The 18,343-nt window shown below is 39.1% G+C and overlaps 1 long non-coding RNA gene and 1 other non-coding gene across 2 annotated transcripts; both read right to left on the bottom strand.

Annotated features, from left to right (window-relative positions):
* Positions 1-3,290: 3,290 nt before the first annotated feature.
* Positions 3,291-3,400, bottom strand: LOC118488669. The gene has a single exon (XR_004885213.1). It is a non-coding gene; the product is annotated as a small nucleolar RNA R71 (small nucleolar RNA).
* Positions 3,401-8,540: 5,140 nt separating this feature from the next.
* LOC110910396 lies at positions 8,541-9,768 on the bottom strand. Its single transcript, XR_002576099.2, has 3 exons — positions 9,628-9,768; positions 9,040-9,093; positions 8,541-8,773 (listed from the first exon to the last, which is right to left on the bottom strand). It is a non-coding gene; the product is annotated as an uncharacterized LOC110910396 (long non-coding RNA).
* Positions 9,769-18,343: the final 8,575 nt, after the last annotated feature.

Genomic DNA, 18,343 nt, shown 5'->3' with positions numbered 1-18,343 from the left:
GTTTCACCCTGGAAGGGTGTGGTTCGATTTGGTAAACGAGGCAAACTGAATCCGCGGTACGTCGGACCATTCGAAATCTTAGAAAAGATTGGCAAAGTAGCCTACAGATTAAACCTACCAGCTGAACTCGGTGCAGTTCACAATGTATTTCACGTGTCGAATCTGAAGAAATGCCTATCAGATGAGACCCTTATAGTTCCTTTTAAGGAACTCAATATCGACGAGCGGTTGCAGTTCGTCGAGGAACCAGTTGAAATCACGGACCGGGATGTTAAGGTCCTCAAACACAAGAGAATCCCTCTTGTTCGAGTTCGTTGGAACTCCCAGTGTGGCCCAGAGTATACCTGGGAACGCGAAGACCAGATGAAAGAAAAGTACCCCCAGTTATTCGAAACCAATGCATCCACTTCGGAGGCTGAAGCTACTACTACTGAATTTCGGGACGAAATTCCAAATCAACGGGGGGATGATGTGACACCCCAGGAAAACCAGTGAACGATGTAACTTACCTAGCTTCCTCAGTGAGTGCGTACCAAATTTCGGGACGAAATTTCTTTTAAGTTGGGGATAATGTGACAACTCGAGTTTCTGACTTTCACTTTCGCATTAGATGCGCGTTGACTTTGACTGTTTAGTTGTTTGGATTGTGGACTTGAAATTGTACGCGTTGTGTTTTAATGAAACGTATTGTCGTTTTGCCTATATGTGATTACTTGCTGTGGTAGAAAATAATATTAGAATTATTATTTAAACGCTTAGTCTAGATCACGAAACATGACTTACAGATCGAAGGATCACGAAAGATAACCTTCGATTCGAAGGATCAACTTTCGGTTCGAAGGATCACGAAACATATCCTTCGACCAAGGACTCTATCCTTCGAGCAAAGATAGGATCCTTCGACATCTTTCGGCCCAGTCTTTCTAATGGGCTTGGCCCATTCCTGTGATACGTTTTATAAACGTGAATGCATGTAAGTCGAGAGTTATTTTTCAAAAACCCTAGTTCCATTGTGTGTGTGTGACGGCATAGCAGACCCATTCTCTGTTCGAAGATCTCGTTCCGTAATCCAGATTTTTCCGGACGTGATTAATTACTTGTGAGTGCATAACCTAGCATACCGAGCAAACCAAGGTGAGTTCACACTCCTACTAAGGCATGGGATTCCCGGGTCGTGGGAATGGGTTAAAGGTTATCATTGACTAAGAACGTATATATGCTTTTCCTAGACTATCATCTATCATGGTCCTCGGATGTCAGGACGGTTCCGTAGGTTGGGATAACACCTACGTGGTCACATGCCAATTACTGCCTCGGATGTCAGGCACGCACGTAAAACCTACGTGTACGCATTATTTACTTCTATCCTCGGTTATGAAGGATACGTGCGTAAAACCTACGCACACCCCATACGCGCTACTGTTCTCGGACGAAGAACAGGGATGATACGAATAGTCTAGTGGTCACATAACATGGGAAGCCCCCACTTGTATAACTTACTATTGGCCCTGTAGAGCCACCCGTTACTTACTGTTACGCATTTACTTACTGTGAACTCGCTTAACTAGTTTGTTGATCATTCTGTTACATGCCTTGCAGATCGTTAGGTACTTGGAGCTTGCACTGGAGAAGCGGGTCGTTGTGGGCAAGGATCGTGGTTTCTACGTTGAACTATTATGACATTTAAAACTATTAACTATTGTTGGTTTATTTACTATGCTTCCGCTACACTTTGAAACTATGGTTATGTTTTGAACACCTATCGTATTGAATGGATGGTTTACATTTATTTTACTTAATATTAATTACATGTTCAATATGATTGGTGGCTTGATCCTGGTCAGTCACGCTCCCAAGCGGTGATACTCCGCGTGTGGATTTTTGGGGGTGTGACACGATGTGACACCCCAGGAAAACCAGTGAACGATGTAACTTACCTAGCTTCCTCAGTGAGTGCGTACCAAATTTCGGGACGAAATTTCTTTTAAGTTGGGGATAATGTGACAACTCGAGTTTCTGACTTTCACTTTCGCATTAGATGCGCGTTGACTTTGACTGTTTAGTTGTTTGGATTGTGGACTTGAAATTGTACGCGTTGTGTTTTAATGAAACGTATTGTCGTTTTGCCTATATGTGATTACTTGCTGTGGTAGAAAATAATATTAGAATTATTATTTAAACGCTTAGTCTAGATCACGAAACATGACTTACAGATCGAAGGATCACGAAAGATAACCTTCGATTCGAAGGATCAACTTTCGGTTCGAAGGATCACGAAACATATCCTTCGACCAAGGACTCTATCCTTCGAGCAAAGATAGGATCCTTCGACATCTTTCGGCCCAGTCTTTCTAATGGGCTTGGCCCATTCCTGTGATACGTTTTATAAACGTGAATGCATGTAAGTCGAGAGTTATTTTTCAAAAACCCTAGTTCCATTGTGTGTGTGTGACGGCATAGCAGACCCATTCTCTGTTCGAAGATCTCGTTCCGTAATCCAGATTTTTCCGGACGTGATTAATTACTTGTGAGTGCATAACCTAGCATACCGAGTAAACCAAGGTGAGTTCACACTCCTACTAAGGCATGGGATTCCCGGGTCGTGGGAATGGGTTAAAGGTTATCATTGACTAAGAACGTATATATGCTTTTCCTAGACTATCATCTATCATGGTCCTCGGATGTCAGGACGGTTCCGTAGGTTGGGATAACACCTACGTGGTCACATGCCAATTACTGCCTCGGATGTCAGGCACGCACGTAAAACCTACGTGTACGCATTATTTACTTCTATCCTCGGTTATGAAGGATACGTGCGTAAAACCTACGCACACCCCATACGCGCTACTGTTCTCGGACGAAGAACAGGGATGATACGAATAGTCTAGTGGTCACATAACATGGGAAGCCCCCACTTGTATAACTTACTATTGGCCCTGTAGAGCCACCCGTTACTTACTGTTACGCATTTACTTACTGTGAACTCGCTCAACTAGTTTGTTGATCATTCTGTTACATGCCTTGCAGATCGTTAGGTACTTGGAGCTTGCACTGGAGAAGCGGGTCGTTGTGGGCAAGGATCGTGGTTTCTACGTTGAACTATTATGACATTTAAAACTATTAACTATTGTTGGTTTATTTACTATGCTTCCGCTACACTTTGAAACTATGGTTATGTTTTGAACACCTATCGTATTGAATGGATGGTTTACATTTATTTTACTTAATATTAATTACATGTTCAATATGATTGGTGGCTTGATCCTGGTCAGTCACGCTCCCAAGCGGTGATACTCCGCGTGTGGATTTTTGGGGGTGTGACACAAGAGGACGGGGAATCCTTATATGAAACTTGGGAAAGGTTCAAGGAGCTATTACGCAAGTGTCCCCATCACGGCCTCGCAATATGGCAACAAGTATCCACTTTCTACAATGGATTGTTGCCACACACTAGGCAGACACTTGATTCTAGCTCCGGGGGACTTTTAGGTAATCGACGCCCACACGAAATATATAATCAGATTGAGGAAATTGCTCAAACCAATTTTCAATGGCACACTCCCCGGGGAAATAAGTCTATCGCCCCGGGCGCCCATAAGGTCGACGAAAGCACCTCTTTACAAGCCCAAATCGAGGCCCTTTCTTCAAAAATAAAAAAATTAGAAATGACAAAAATAGTCTCGGTTATGGCTTGTGAAGGGTGTGGTGGGTCACATGAAAATTGGAGTTGCATGAAAGAAACGGACGATCAACAAGAAATGGTAAACTACATTGATAATAGACCTAGGCCGTCGGGTCCTCCAACGGGAACTTACAACCAAGGATGGCGAAACCACCCAAACCTTGGTTGGAGGGAAACCGGCAATAGTAGTAACCAACAAACCCAACGAACAAACTTTCAGCAATCAAGAAATGAGTCACAAAATTTCACTCAACAACAAGGTGGACGAGAAAGGCTCGAAGATACTATATCTCGCCTCGTCTCTGACACTGATAAGAAAAACTCGGAAAGATTTCTACAATTAGAATCTAATTTTAGGAATCAACAAGCTAGCATTCAAAACATAGAAAAACAAATAAATCAACTAGCACAAAATTTTTCCGAGAGACCGCAAGGCGCATTACCTAGCAATACCGAAACAAACCCAAAGGCGCAAGTTCACCTCATCACACTACGAAACCGCACCGTAGGGCCTGCAGAAGTACCTCCACCAACGGAAGAAACAATGCCAACACATCTGCAGGAAAAGAACTCTCCCCCATCACCAGAGCCTACCAAGGCTCCTCGAGTTCCGTACCCCGGTAGGTTAATTCGTCAAAAGACCAATGAGCAGTTCGCAAAATTCGAAAGTCTGTTAAAACAATTGCATGTCAATATTCCTTTTATTGAAGTCCTAACCCAAATGCCCAAATACTCTAAATTTATGAGGGACTTCCTTACACAAAAAAAGAAAATTGAAAATTTGCAATTAGTTAATTTAGGCGAAGAATGCTCTGCCCTCGTACTCAATAAACTACCCCAAAAGAAAATCGATCCCGGAAGTTTCACGATCCCATGCTCAATAGGGGAATCACCCGTTCGCAATGCCTTGGCCGACTTAGGGGCTAGCATTAACCTCATGCCCTCATCAATGTTCAAAAGGCTTGGCTTGGGAACCACGAGCCCTACAAAAATAAGCATACAACTCGCTGATCGATCAGTCAAGTTCCCACAAGGTGTCATCGAGAATGTCTTGGTAAGGGTAAGCAGATTCGTTTATCCAGTTGACTTTGTCATACTCGACATGGAGGAAGACACCGAGGTCCCCCTTATCCTAGGGAGACCCTTCCTTGCCACAGCACAAGCAGTGGTAGACATGAATGACGGGACACTGACTTTGAGGTATGGGGACGATGAGGTGAAGTTCGGAGTTGGGAAGAGAATAGAGGACGACGACCCAGTCAATTACATGAAGGTTATTGATTCAAGCTTGGATGCCGCTCTCCGACGGTGTAACTTGGGAAGCAAGGCACTCCACTCAGAAGATATATAACCGGGAATCGGGTCTAGCCAAGGACCCTTATAAACGTGGCGCACCACGGAGGCATTCCGCGGATCTATCCTTAGTTTAGTTTAATCTTTTAGTTTTTGCAGAATAAAACACACTCATGGTGGTAATGGATGAAAAAGGGAACGAGAAAAATGGAACCATGCACGAAGAACAGAGCAACCCGACAAAAATCTCCATCACAGAAGGCTCAACACGGGCCGCGCCCAACCAACACGGCCCCTGCCAAACAACGCCCAGCTAATAACCTAGCAATTCTAGATTAGATTTCTCGCCTCTAGAAGAGATTGCACGTTTTAATTAATTTTTTTTAATAATTATTAAACTTGAATTAGATTTCTCACTTTCAAGGTCTAGACTGAAAACGCCCAGCTAATAACCTAGCAATTCTAGATTAGATTTCTCGCCTCTAGAAGAGATTGCACGTTTTAATTAATTTGTTTTAATAATTATTAAACTTGAATTAGATTTCTCACTTTCAAGGCCTAGACTGAAAGATTAACAACCTAGACTGACTCCCGGCTCTAAAGTATATTTCTAAGCATCTAGAGCAATGGAACCAATAAATATATTATTAAGCCAATCAACACCAACACACAAATAATTAGAATCAGGTTCTAAAGTTATAACATATAAATCATCACATTCATTTAAACCCAAAAGTTAATCATTCAAATAATTCGTCTAGTTCATCAACCTAAGCAACCATAATAAATTTAGCTACTCATATTCAATGACAAAACAAAATAAATTTAAAGCAATTCGAATCGGAAAACATGTCTGTAATATTTAAGTTTAACAACCGAAAAAAATTATAAACAATGTCTAACCGAAAAGCCTTAAAGTTTAATCGCCAATCTTCAACCCCAAGCTTTTTCTTTCTCTTCAAAACTTGAAATTATCTCTTGTTCTGAATCCTTGTACTGCCGTCCAATTCTTTGTTTTTGCGCCCTACTCTCCGTTTGCCTTTCTTCCTTTTTTCTTTTTTTTTTTTGTACTTTTTTAACAGCCGTCCGATGCCTTCAATGATATATATCCTCAAAATGAATCTTTGGGCCCAAGCAAGTCATAAATGCCTTCTTTTATATTCTGTTTTCTTGCGCCCTACCAAAACTTGCGTAGGGCTCTTTTCTTTTTATATGCAGCCCAAAATCCTATCTTTATTAATTGCTCACAGTAGTTTTTTTTATATATCAACAGCCCCTCCTCGTGTCATGTATCTGTATATATGTGGCCCACTTTAATCTATTTATTTTAAGATTAAAGATGGCAGCCCAAGTTAAATTATAAAATAGAGATAGTAGGCTTTGTCTACTCAAAGGAAATGGCTGTGATTTTGATTCGGTCACCAACTTTTACTCTGCTCAACTGGCTGGTTATTTCCTTCTTACTCGTTTTCACTCCATTTGCACCAGGATCTGGCAAAATACAAACTAATCAAATACAACTGTATAAAGACTAAAAATGACTAAAAAACTATAAAAATAAAATAAAAAATACATGGGTAAATGACGGTGTTTTTCAACACATCAAATATCCCCACACTTAAACCTTTTTCATCCCTGAAAAAGCTGCAATGGAATCAGAACTAGGATAGATGGTTTCAAAAACTTTTAGTTAATTTAATTAAAAAGATATAAACACGTATAACCACGATTACCGGTATTGTTCTCCACTTAAACCCATCTGCCAACTCATTAAGCCGCTTTTCATGCTAGCATTACAATTCATCTAAGGGTCTCACACTTAAGATCCACAGATCCACCTAATCCCATATCAAGCTTATAAGGTAAAAATTAAAATTTTACCACTTTATATAAATAACCATTATGTATTTAAAATTAAATTTTGATGGAATGATGGATGATGATGAGCTTTAGCAATTTTTTTCTCTCATGTTCAACTCAGAGGGCATTATCACCAAGTCGATATCCCAGTGGGAAACACCACGAGCCTCACATTTTTTTCTTTCACTTCCACCTAGATGGTATACCCCATCCGAATCACCATCCCAGTTGTTAATATGATAGGCTTTAGTTATATCTTATTTTTAATTAGCTCATATAAATGGATAATGGAATTTTTTTTCAAGCGCCACTAGATCCGAATTTTGTCTCCTAAAAATGACAAAGCGTGCTAATTTAATTCAAAATACTTATAGGCTATTTATTTATAGTGGTACTTTTATACCCTCAACAGTTTCGGCTTTTCTATTTCTCCTAAGATGTGAACCCACAAGACATCATGACTATTAATAAAGTATATCAAAAGCAATCTAGGGAACTCTCTAAGTCAGCTGGGCCTACCAGAACATCTCAGAAAACACGTCTTTTATCTAATTTATCTTTTATATATAATATTTTGAAAACCAAAATCCCAATTTTTCTATCATTTTCCATTTATTTGCAAAAAAAATTTCTCATTTTCTATTTTTTTGGACTTTTTAAAAATTTTTAATTTGTTTTTTACTCAAATATACCTAAGAAGACGTAGTTTCCCATTGATACACTTAAACTCTACATTGCCTTCAATGTGAGATGGAAGACCACAAAAAAATAAAATAAAATCATTATATAATATACAAAAATACAACGAATCGGAAAGGATTTAGCTGGTTAGGATAAAAATCAGTGCCAGCTGCGCGTGCCTTCAATTTGAACCCGTACACGACCGTATAGCATTTCCTTCGCGATCGTATCCAAAACTGATATATCGGGGTTGCCCTTACAATATGGTATAAGATCGAAATCGCCGCCTGAATGGAGATTGAGTACGAGCGGTATCCTCCAAAGCTGCACAAACAAAACAAAGCAAACCCCAGCATAATATCGACTCTAAATGAAAACCTGACTCAAGACTGACTCAAACAGACTAACTAAGACTCAAAATAAAACAAAACAAGTATGAAACACTACAAAAAAAATATACAATTCTACAACAAGTTATCAAAACTCACGGGGGATCATAAAAATCAAACTCACCCCTGAACCTCTCACTAGGGCCTCTAGAACAATCACTCATACCGAAACCCTTCTTTCTCCAAAAGTCGCCATCAAACAAACTCGACTTATGCTCGCTCGTGGGGGATTTATACCTCGAGTTACACACTAAAATATGATCCCCACACGTAGTTTCCTTCATACCTCCCGAACTAAGCTCTCCCCATTCATCTTCCTTTACCGAACTCCAAGAACTATCCTTAAACTCAACCTCACCTCCTACTATTTCCACCATTTCCTTAAACCTAACATGCTTCTCATTCTTTTTGTCACTCTCCATTCTAACATCTCCAATTCCCTTTAACTCTTGCCTAATTACCAAGGGCGTCCCTACCTTCTCGGCATTCTTTCTATAAACATGGAATGTAACCGTGTCATTAATGACGCCTTGAAAGGGGCCAAAACTTAAAAGACACTAACGAGCTTCATTCGACAAAAATACCAAACGGGTCAAATAATTCATAAGCAAAAAATTCTGCATTTAACCATAGCATGACTAACTAGAAGATGTTAAATTAACTTACAACCCAACATTCATAAACAACTAACATTGTCTTCGACTACGAGTTCGACATCTAACAACAAACAAGTTTTGTTACTTACAAAAAGACCCATTTTACCAAAAAGTACATTTAACAAAAGTTTTGACCAAAGCTAATATCCTTGCGGAAGCGTGCTTCATGAGTGTGTTCGATCCGAGTGACGCCATTTAACAAGTAGATTTACCTACATACAAGCAAACCGTTAGACATTCTCATTACAAAATTCATACGACATCAATTACAAGTATGGACCTCAAGTAAGCCTTTTAAACCTTCTTTCGGACATAAGCTTCTCTAAACTTCTCATTCTACCCTTTTAACTCATTCGACCCTTATATAATTTACACATACGGCTCACATCAACTTGTCGCAATTAAAACAATTCCAACCATTGAACAATAGGATATAACCACATTACATGCTAATAATACAATGTAAGCAAGAACTTACCTTTGCCGTCCTTCGCTTGCGACCCGGATTGACTTGAACTTTCTTCTTTTATTCCTACATTCCGAATTCACATACTTTAATCTCATGTCATATTTGAAATTCGTTCTTAAGATATGCATTATCATTCAAGGTTGTCTAGGTCCTAATCAATGTAATAATGCATCGATATGAGATTTATTTCTTTCAAGCATTTTAACAAACACTTGGCGTGCGTACTACCTATCAAGCATAGAGTACAAGTATTATGAGCATAACTTAACCATTTCATATCAACTTCATCAAGAACATCAAATTCTAATAATTTTCTATGCAACTTTCATTCATAAATTGTTTCTAACTAACAACCCGTTGATATGAACACTACCAATTCTAGTCATCATACCAATTAACATAGAACTTTTATAATTCTTCCTATCATCACATTTGCAAGTGGGTTTTATATAAATCTTTAACTAAATCAGAAATTAAACATGATTTGGCCCTCTATAAGGTAATTTCAACATACATTCATAATCAATTTCAAAGAAAGCTTCATACTAAATCAAAACCCATTCATGAAAAATTACCAAATCATGGAATTCGACTTACCATTCGTTTGTCTAGCTTAGATGATCGTTTTTATGCAAACATGCATTGATTTGGACCAAGAATTCTACTTCAATTTGCTGAATTTGTAGAACTTGAGAGCTTGGGGTTTGTTTCCCCTTGGTTCAGTCGACACACACACACAGTGAAGTGTGTGTGGTGTGTGTTAGTATTTGATTTTTAAGAAAATCACTTTCCCCTTTCCCTTATTTGGTCCCTCAAGTTTCTACAATTCGTCTTTAATTAACTAAACCTTCTCTTTTAGGTTATTCTTTCAAATTACATTCTAACTAGGTTTATATTTTTATTTAACTATATACTATACATGCTTGTAGGTTTTTGGGGTGTTACACGCCTAGAGTTATCTTACTGCCATGAACATCTGTTATAGCTTTCGCAGTAGAAAGGAATGGATGACCTAAAATGAGTGAAACACAAGAGTGTCCATTAGGATCCTCGCCCATGTCTAGAACAACAAAATCAGTAGGAAACACAAAGTTACCTACTTTGACTAGCATGTTTTCAACGATACCCCTAGGAAATTTCACCGAACGATCGGCGAGTTGAACATTCATGTATGTCGGGGTAATCTCTCCTAGCTTAAGCTTCTTAAACACAGAATATGGCATCACATTTATAGTAGCTCCTAGGTCGGCCAAGTAGTCCTAAGCTCATAACCCTCTATCTCACAAGGAATGGTGAAACTTCCTTGATCTGGCATCATTGTGGGAAGTTTGTTTGAAATCACCGCAGAACATTGCTCACTCAATGTAATAATCGAAAGATCCTCAATTTTTTTCTTACTAGTAGGAGTCCCTTGAGAAACTTTGCAAATTTAGGCATTTTAGCCAAAGTCTCAAGGAAGGGAATGTCTACATGGAGCTTTTTGATCATCTCCAAAAACCCATTATACTGAGCAATTTGCTTCTTGTTCAAAATACTCATAGGGTATGGAGGAACTGTCTCATACACTTCAACTGGTTCTTCTACTTCCAACTCTTATGGTTCAACCACCTTCTCAACAACCTTCTCCGGTTCTACCTCTCTCCTAACAACCCTCTCAGGTTCTATTACCTTTTCTATCTCAAACCCCTCATCAACAAGTCCTGTGCTCCTACCACTTCGTGTGAACACGACATGTAACTGGGCATTAGGGTTAAGCTGGGTGGTGCTAGGGAATGAGCCTGCGGGCCTCTCGGTTATCCTACTCGCCATTTCTCCTACGGTCCTCTCTAGACTCTGTATGGTAGACCCCTGATTCCTAAGCATGAGCTTAAACTCCTGATTTTTCTTTACCTGCTCCTCTAGCCTCACCCTGTATCACTATCGACTCTAGGAGTTTGTTAGTCCTACTCTGGCTCTCCTCATTCCTCTTTAGAAACTCACCCAGCTCAGTCTTAGGCTCTCCACAACTCTGTCCATCAGCAGGGGTCTGAAAGAGACTCTTGCGTAGTTGGAATCTAGGGGATTCCCGCCTCGCCAGTTCGAGGTTTGGCGTGGCTGCCATCTAGAGTTGTAACCCTGGCCTCTTCCTTGGTTCTAGACAAAACTCAACTCCTCCTCAGATCCTACAGGGCAATCTATCGTCCCATGCCCACCTCTACACACCTCACACTTAGAACTAATCTTAACCTGAATATCCTTGACCATCTTTGTTAAAGAGTCAACCTGGGCGGCTAAAGCTACGCTAGAATCTACCGTATGAATACCTTTAGGGGCAGCAGTAACGCCCCCAAAGGCAGGCTCAGTGTAAGCGCTGGTGGCTAGGTCCTCCATCATCTCAAGGCACTCAACAACGGTTTTGGTTTTCATCATGTTGCCTCCTACTGTGGAGTCAAGCAGTCTCTTAGTCGCTTCAGAAACTCCGTTATAGAATTTCTCCACGACTCTCCACTCGTCAAGGCCATGGTGTGGTCACTTGTTTAGCAGCACCTTAAACCTATCCCAAGTCTCGTATAAAGACTGCCTTGGCTGCTTGGTGAATGCGTAGATAAGATTTCTAAGACGAGCTGTGGGAGGGACCAACCGGATAACAGCCTGATCTTTGAGAGAGAATGGAAACAAACGAAGATAAATGGCCTCCCCAGTGACGCCCGTAAGGCAGAAAGTACTACAAACCCTACCGAATCTAGTCAGATGAGAATGTGGGTCCTCGTCTCGCAGACCATGGAACTGGATCGGATGGGTAATGGTATTAATCAAGGTGGGTGGGACGGTCCTGTTATTCGCCTCTACAGCGGGAAGGGTGATGCTCGAGCGAACGGTGGTGGGAGCAACACTAATGTGATCAGCAACAGTCCTACGATCAGCCATAACTACTTCGGGTGCTAGATTGAATTCTACTTTTGGAACCTTAAACTTAAGCTGACGTAGGCGACGGTGGAATTCGAATTCGGGCTCAGAGAATGGTGAAGTATTAGGTGGGCCCGAGGAATGTGTGTGCATACACTGAAAAGTAAGGAGAATGACACGAATCACAAACAAGCTAGCTAAACAAGTAGGCACACAGAACTAAAAAGTATCCTAATAAAGTAAACCACTAATTTTTTAATATTTTTTTGTTTTTATTTTTTTTAAATTTTACTAATTATTTTTTTAACTAAGAAAAAAACAGACTAATCTAAGAAAGCAGTAAAATGGCTAAATCCCAGACTCGGGTCGTCCTAAAAAGCACACTGTGTACCTGGCAACGACGCCAAAAACTTGATGTGCGAAAAGTGTATATATTAATTTCGAAACAAGTTTTAAAATTGGAAAAACCCGTAAACCACACACTACCGGCAAGTGTACCAGTCGTAAGTAGTAAAACTAGTAAGTTCGAGTATCGAACCGTGGACACAATCTAACGACTCTTGATACTAAATCTCTATCGACCACTAGCCTAATAATTTGGTTTTGTTTTGAGAAAAAAAAAATTTAAACTAAAAAAACAATTTAAATAAATAAACGACCAAATAGTAGCAAGCGTAGACAAGTAGAGACTGGACTGAAACTCAAATATGAGAAAAATAGGTTACCTAGGCAAGAATCCCTAGACTCGTGAATAAAATCCTAACCTTGGTTTTGAATGAAAACATTGCCTAACCCGAGAAACCTCCGGAAGGTAAACCGAACCTGACAGTATGACAAGTGATGAAATGCTAAAATGGACTGACTCGAGTTATCGACCACCAAGTCCCACAACTATTAGGTATAAAGTAATTTATTTACTAAAACCCTCAAATTATGAAGCAGAAATAACTAAGAACACCGAGCCCCTAGGAAACTCTAGACGCGAATAAACAAATGAACCCGATTTATCATCCACCCAAACTGTAAAACAACGCCCAACTAATAACCTAGCAATTCTAGATTAGATTTCTCACCTCTAGAAATGATTGCACGTTTTAATTAATTGGTTTTAATAATTATTAAACTTGAATTAGATTTCTCACTTTCAAGACCTAGACTGAAAGATTAACAACCTAGACTGACCCCCGACTCTAAAGTATATTTCTAAGTATCTAGAGCAATGGAACCAACAAATATATTTTAAGCCAATCAACACCAACACACAGATAATTAGAATCGGGTTCTAAAGTTATAACATATAAATCATCACATCATTTAAACGCAAAAGTTAATCATTCAAACAATTCGTCTAGTTCATCAACCTAAGCAACCATATTAAATTTAGCTACTTATATTCAATGACAAAACACAAATAAATTTAAAGTAATTCGAATCGGAAAACATATCTATAATATTTAAGTTAAACAACTAAAAAATAATTTATAAACAATGTCTAACCGAAAAGTCTTAAAGTTTAATCGTCAATCTTCACCCCCAAGCTTTCACTTTCTCTTCAAAACTTGAAATTATCTCTTGTTCTGAATCCTTGTACAGTCGTCCAATTCTTTGTTTTTGAGCCCTACTCTCCGTTTGCCTTTCTTTCTTTCTTTTTCTTTTTTTTTTTGTGCTTTTTTAAGAGTCGTCCGATGCCTTCAATAATATATATCCTCAAAATGAATCTTTGGGCCCAAGCAATTCATAACTGCCTTCTTTTATATTCTGTTTTCTTGCTCCCTAACAAAACTTGCGTAGGGCTCTTTTCATTTTATATGCAGCCCAAAATCCCCTCTTTATTAATTGCCCACAGTAGGTTTTTTTATATATCAACAACCCCTCCTCGTATCATATATCTGTATATATGTGGCCCACTTTAATCTATTTATTTTAAAATAAAAGATGGCAGCCCAAGTTGAATTATAAAATAAAGATAGTGGGCTTTGTCTACTCAAAGCAAATGGTTGCGATTTTGATTTGGTCACTGGCGTTTTATTCTGCTCAACTGGCTGGTTATTTCCTTTTTACTCGTTTTTGCTCCATTTGCAGTAGGACCTGGCAAAACACAAACTAACCAAATACAAATGTATAAAGACTAAAAATGACTCAAAAACTATAAAAATAAAATACAAAATACACGAGTAAATGACGGTGTTTTTCAACACATCATACGTGCTCTCAGATTAAATCTGCAGATAGATTTAATGAAACAATTAAAAAGTACCTAGGAAACAACAATCAAGGATAATGCTGAAGTATTAAGAAAAAATAAAGGAATTAGAAAAAGGAACTGATGGAATTTAGAGATTCCATAAGAAAAGAATTTGGGTACCTATCCAAGGAAACCTACGAGAAAGAATTTTAGAGGAAGCTCATAAGTCTAGGTATAGAATGCATCCTGGTAGCGACAAGATGTATCAAGATCCGAGGAATAATTTTTGGTGGACAGGAATGAAAAACAAGGTAGCTAGTTACGTTTCTAAGTGTCTAACTTGTTCACAAGTTAAAGCTGAACAACAGAAGCCTTTAGGCTTACTTCAACAACTAGAAATGCCAGTATGGAAATGAGAATTGATAACAACGGATTTTGTTACTAAATTACCCAAAACAAGGAAATGTAAAGACATAATCTGGGTGATTGTGGATCGACTAACCAAGTTAGCTCATTTTCATTACATGGAATTCCGTAATCCATTGTGTCTCATAGAGACAGTCGTTTCACTTCTCACTTTTGGAAAAGTTTCCAAAAAGCTATGGGAACACAATTAAACTTAAGTACAACTTATCACTCTCAAATAGATGGACAGAGTGAAAGGACAATCCAAACATTAGAAGACATGTTAAGAGCATGTGTAATAGATTTTGGAGGAAGTTGTGATGATCACTTACCATTAATAGAATTCTCCTATAACAATAGTTATCATACAAGCATTAATGCTGCTCCATTTGAGGCACTTTATGGACGAAAGTGCTGAACTCTAGTATGTTGGGCAGAAATAGGAGAAAATCAATTATCAGGTCCCGAAATTATGCAAGAAAGAACAGACAAGATAATTCAAATCAAGGAAACATTGAAAACAGCACGAGATCATCAAAAGAGTTATGCAGATAATAGACGCAAGCCATTAGAATTTCAAGTTGAAGACAAAGTGCTACTAAAAGTTTCTCCTTGGAAATGAGTAGTTCGATTCGGTAAGAAAGGAAAGTTAAGCCCCAGGTATGTCGGACCATTTAAAGTTATCAAGCGAATTGGACTAGTAGCTTATCAGCTACACTTACCCTAAGAAATGGCAGGTGTACATGACGTATTTCATGTATACGTCAAGAAATGGCAGGTGTACATGACGTATTTCATGTATACCTAAAGAAATGTTTAGCTGATGAATCATTGATAGTACCTCTTCAAGATATAGAGGTAAATGAGAAACTGAAGTTTGTTGAGAAACCTCTACAAATTAAATATAGAAAGATTAAGAATCTCATGCACAAGAGGTTAGTTCTGGTTAAAGTGAAGTGGGATTCGAAAAGAGGAACGGAGTACACATGGGGGCTAGAGTCAGAAATGAAACAAAAGTATCCTTACTTATTTCAATAAATCTCGAGTACGAGATTTAAAACAAGGCGGGGAGGATGTAACTACCCTCAAAAAGGTCAAATCGAAACCCTAAATGCGCACGACGAGAACCAGCACGAAAAATCAAAAACAAAAGATTTTTGTGCTTCTCGCGGGCCGCAACAGACTCATAAGAGTCCTCCATGGGGCGTGAGAGCTCTGAAATGCGCCAGAGACACGTGTAGGCCACATGTCACCCACGTGTCAAACCTACCCCACTGACTCATGACACCTATGCCCTAGCTAGACATCCTCGCGGGCTGCGACAAGGCAGCCCTGGGCTGTCGCGGGGTGCGAGAGACTCTAAAATCAACTATATAAAGGGCGAGCATCAGATATTCAACTTTGCTCAAAACTTTCTTTTCTTTCTCTCTGAATTGATGCTATTATACCCGAGTTCTAAACCTCTGCCCGTAATCAACGTGCTAACTCGAATCACTGGTACGGTACCCTGTCCGATCGATCGAAACCAATCCAACAGATGTTTAAATGCTGCCTGAATAAGGCTATACTTTATCATCACATTGTGGATTTTGATCTCTTGATTATTGTTAAAGTTAAATTGAGTTAATACACTAATATGTGTGCATTGTGTGCTTAATTAGGAAACCGAGACTTAAAGCAAAAGGCTAGTACTGAAACCCTAAATCTACAATGTGAGTCATTCTCCTTATTAGAATGCTTTCAAAACCCTAAATGTTTTCTAGTTGTACTTAGGGATGAGCTCGGTACCGTCCGGTACCGAACCGGTACCGGAACCGAAAGTACCGGTACCGAAAATCCTCAAAAGTGGGTACCGGTACCGAATATACCCGGTTCGGTACGGTTCGGTACCGGTACCGGTATTTAAGGGTAAAAACCGGTAAATACCGGTACCGTACCGGACAGGTACCGAACCGGTACCGAAAATGTCAAAAGTCGGTACCGATTCGGTACCGAAAAGGTACCCGGTTCGGTAAATTCGGTACCGGTACCGGTTCAGTACCGGTTCGGTACCGGTACCGGGTCCATTTTGCTCATCCCTAGTTGTATTTACAGTGATTAAGCTTAGGATTCTGAAATTACTGCCGGTATGTGGGGTTTTGTATACACTACTAGTCCAGCATTACTATTGGACGAAAGTTAGCCAATAGTTATATGACCACAACCACCTAGTTGGATAGGTGACAAATACTGATTTGAGTAATTGAAAGATATAAACAAATGTAAAAACTCTTAATACTGTAATTATGACAATGTGTCTTTTTATACAAATTAAATGAACTAACCAGCATTTTCGCTGATCAAATGTTTTAAAACGCGTTTCAGGTGATTTACTGTGAAGAGAAGAAAAAGTGCTATGAAGCACTCAAGCTTAAATAAGTGGCTATGTAAACCTGAATAAAACGTGTTTTGTAATCAAGGTTTACCCCGTGAAAATCCTTTATATAAATACGGGTTTTATCCCATAACTTATGAAATGAAAATTTCAGTGTTTTGAAAACTCTGATATTTTTCCTGATACCCGGTCCTGATAAATTTTCCGCTGCGATAATTTTAATAAACACCGGTACCACTTGTATCTGCTCACGACTCCCGCCCATGGTAGGGTCGGGGGTTGTGACATAGGCTATTCGGGTTGTTATATCTAACCCATTACGACTTTGCATGACACAAAAATAATCATATTTTGGGATGTTATATCTAACCCATTTAATATATAGGTTGTGTTTTGGTTACCTGATTAACCCATTTAGTCACACTGCTACAAAATTGTAACACCTCGTAAAATCACGACCAATATAATGAAGACACATGTCATGAGCTTTAAACGTGTAATGGATTGAATATGAGGGACTAAAGTTGCCAAACAATGTAAACATGTGAATAAAGGGATCCAAAGTGTCAACATGCCATTTTGTGCCACTGATTGACCTCACACGACGTTCGTATTCTTAAATGAATAATTGATCGAACATTGGAAGTCGTTTGTGTTAAAAATAAGGATCTAGTAAAGCATAGGGGTTAAAAGTGTCAACATGTTAAAGTAACTTCTGAGTGACCTTTTAACAATCCCAAAAACATTGTGATAATTTATTTTGATCCCAAGAATAACGAATATTAAATTCGTAGAGTTTCGACGCGCTTAAATAATCGAAGTATCAATTCCAAGAAATAAGGGTCAAAAGCGTCAACGTTGAAATTCAGGACTTTTCGGTGATCGTATAACTAACCGGGAACTTAACGAAGTTTGTTTATAACTTAGAGTCCTTAAAAGTCAAGTTTGGGGGTTAAAAGTGCAATAAATGAAATTTAAAACATGTTTAGAAGGACCAGGGACTGATATTGCAATTTCTGAAACTTTGTTGACTAGATCTGACATTCATACCGGCCGCGTAAGACTCTTTTATATCTTACGCGGGCTGCCTAAAAGTTGCCAGCTCCCAAAAAAATGGCAGATGCCTGTAACAGTAGGTTACACCGCCTTAAAGGCCTGGTTTTCGAATTCAGGAGCTGCACCAGTGGTTTTTCATGCATAGGGGACACCTGGGATGATCAGGAATCAATCCTAGACTTATGTGGAGTGATCTTGTGAGTTTTCTTTGGCTATATAAGAACTCTTGTTTGCACCATTTTTGCATTCACTTGAAATTCATTCACAACTCACTCTTGGGAGCCTCCTGGAGCTCAAGGTCATTCTCTAAGGATCATTACTCGTGCTAAGTACTTCAGTAAGCATCCTTAACCTCTCTAATTCAAGTTTCATTAGTCTAATGACCAAAAGTCAAAGCCGTCGTAATT

This window comes from Helianthus annuus, chromosome 16 (genome assembly GCF_002127325.2).
Source record: "Helianthus annuus cultivar XRQ/B chromosome 16, HanXRQr2.0-SUNRISE, whole genome shotgun sequence".
Lineage (NCBI taxonomy): Eukaryota > Viridiplantae > Streptophyta > Magnoliopsida > Asterales > Asteraceae > Helianthus > Helianthus annuus.
This window is presented reverse-complemented; position numbering and strand designations above follow the sequence as displayed.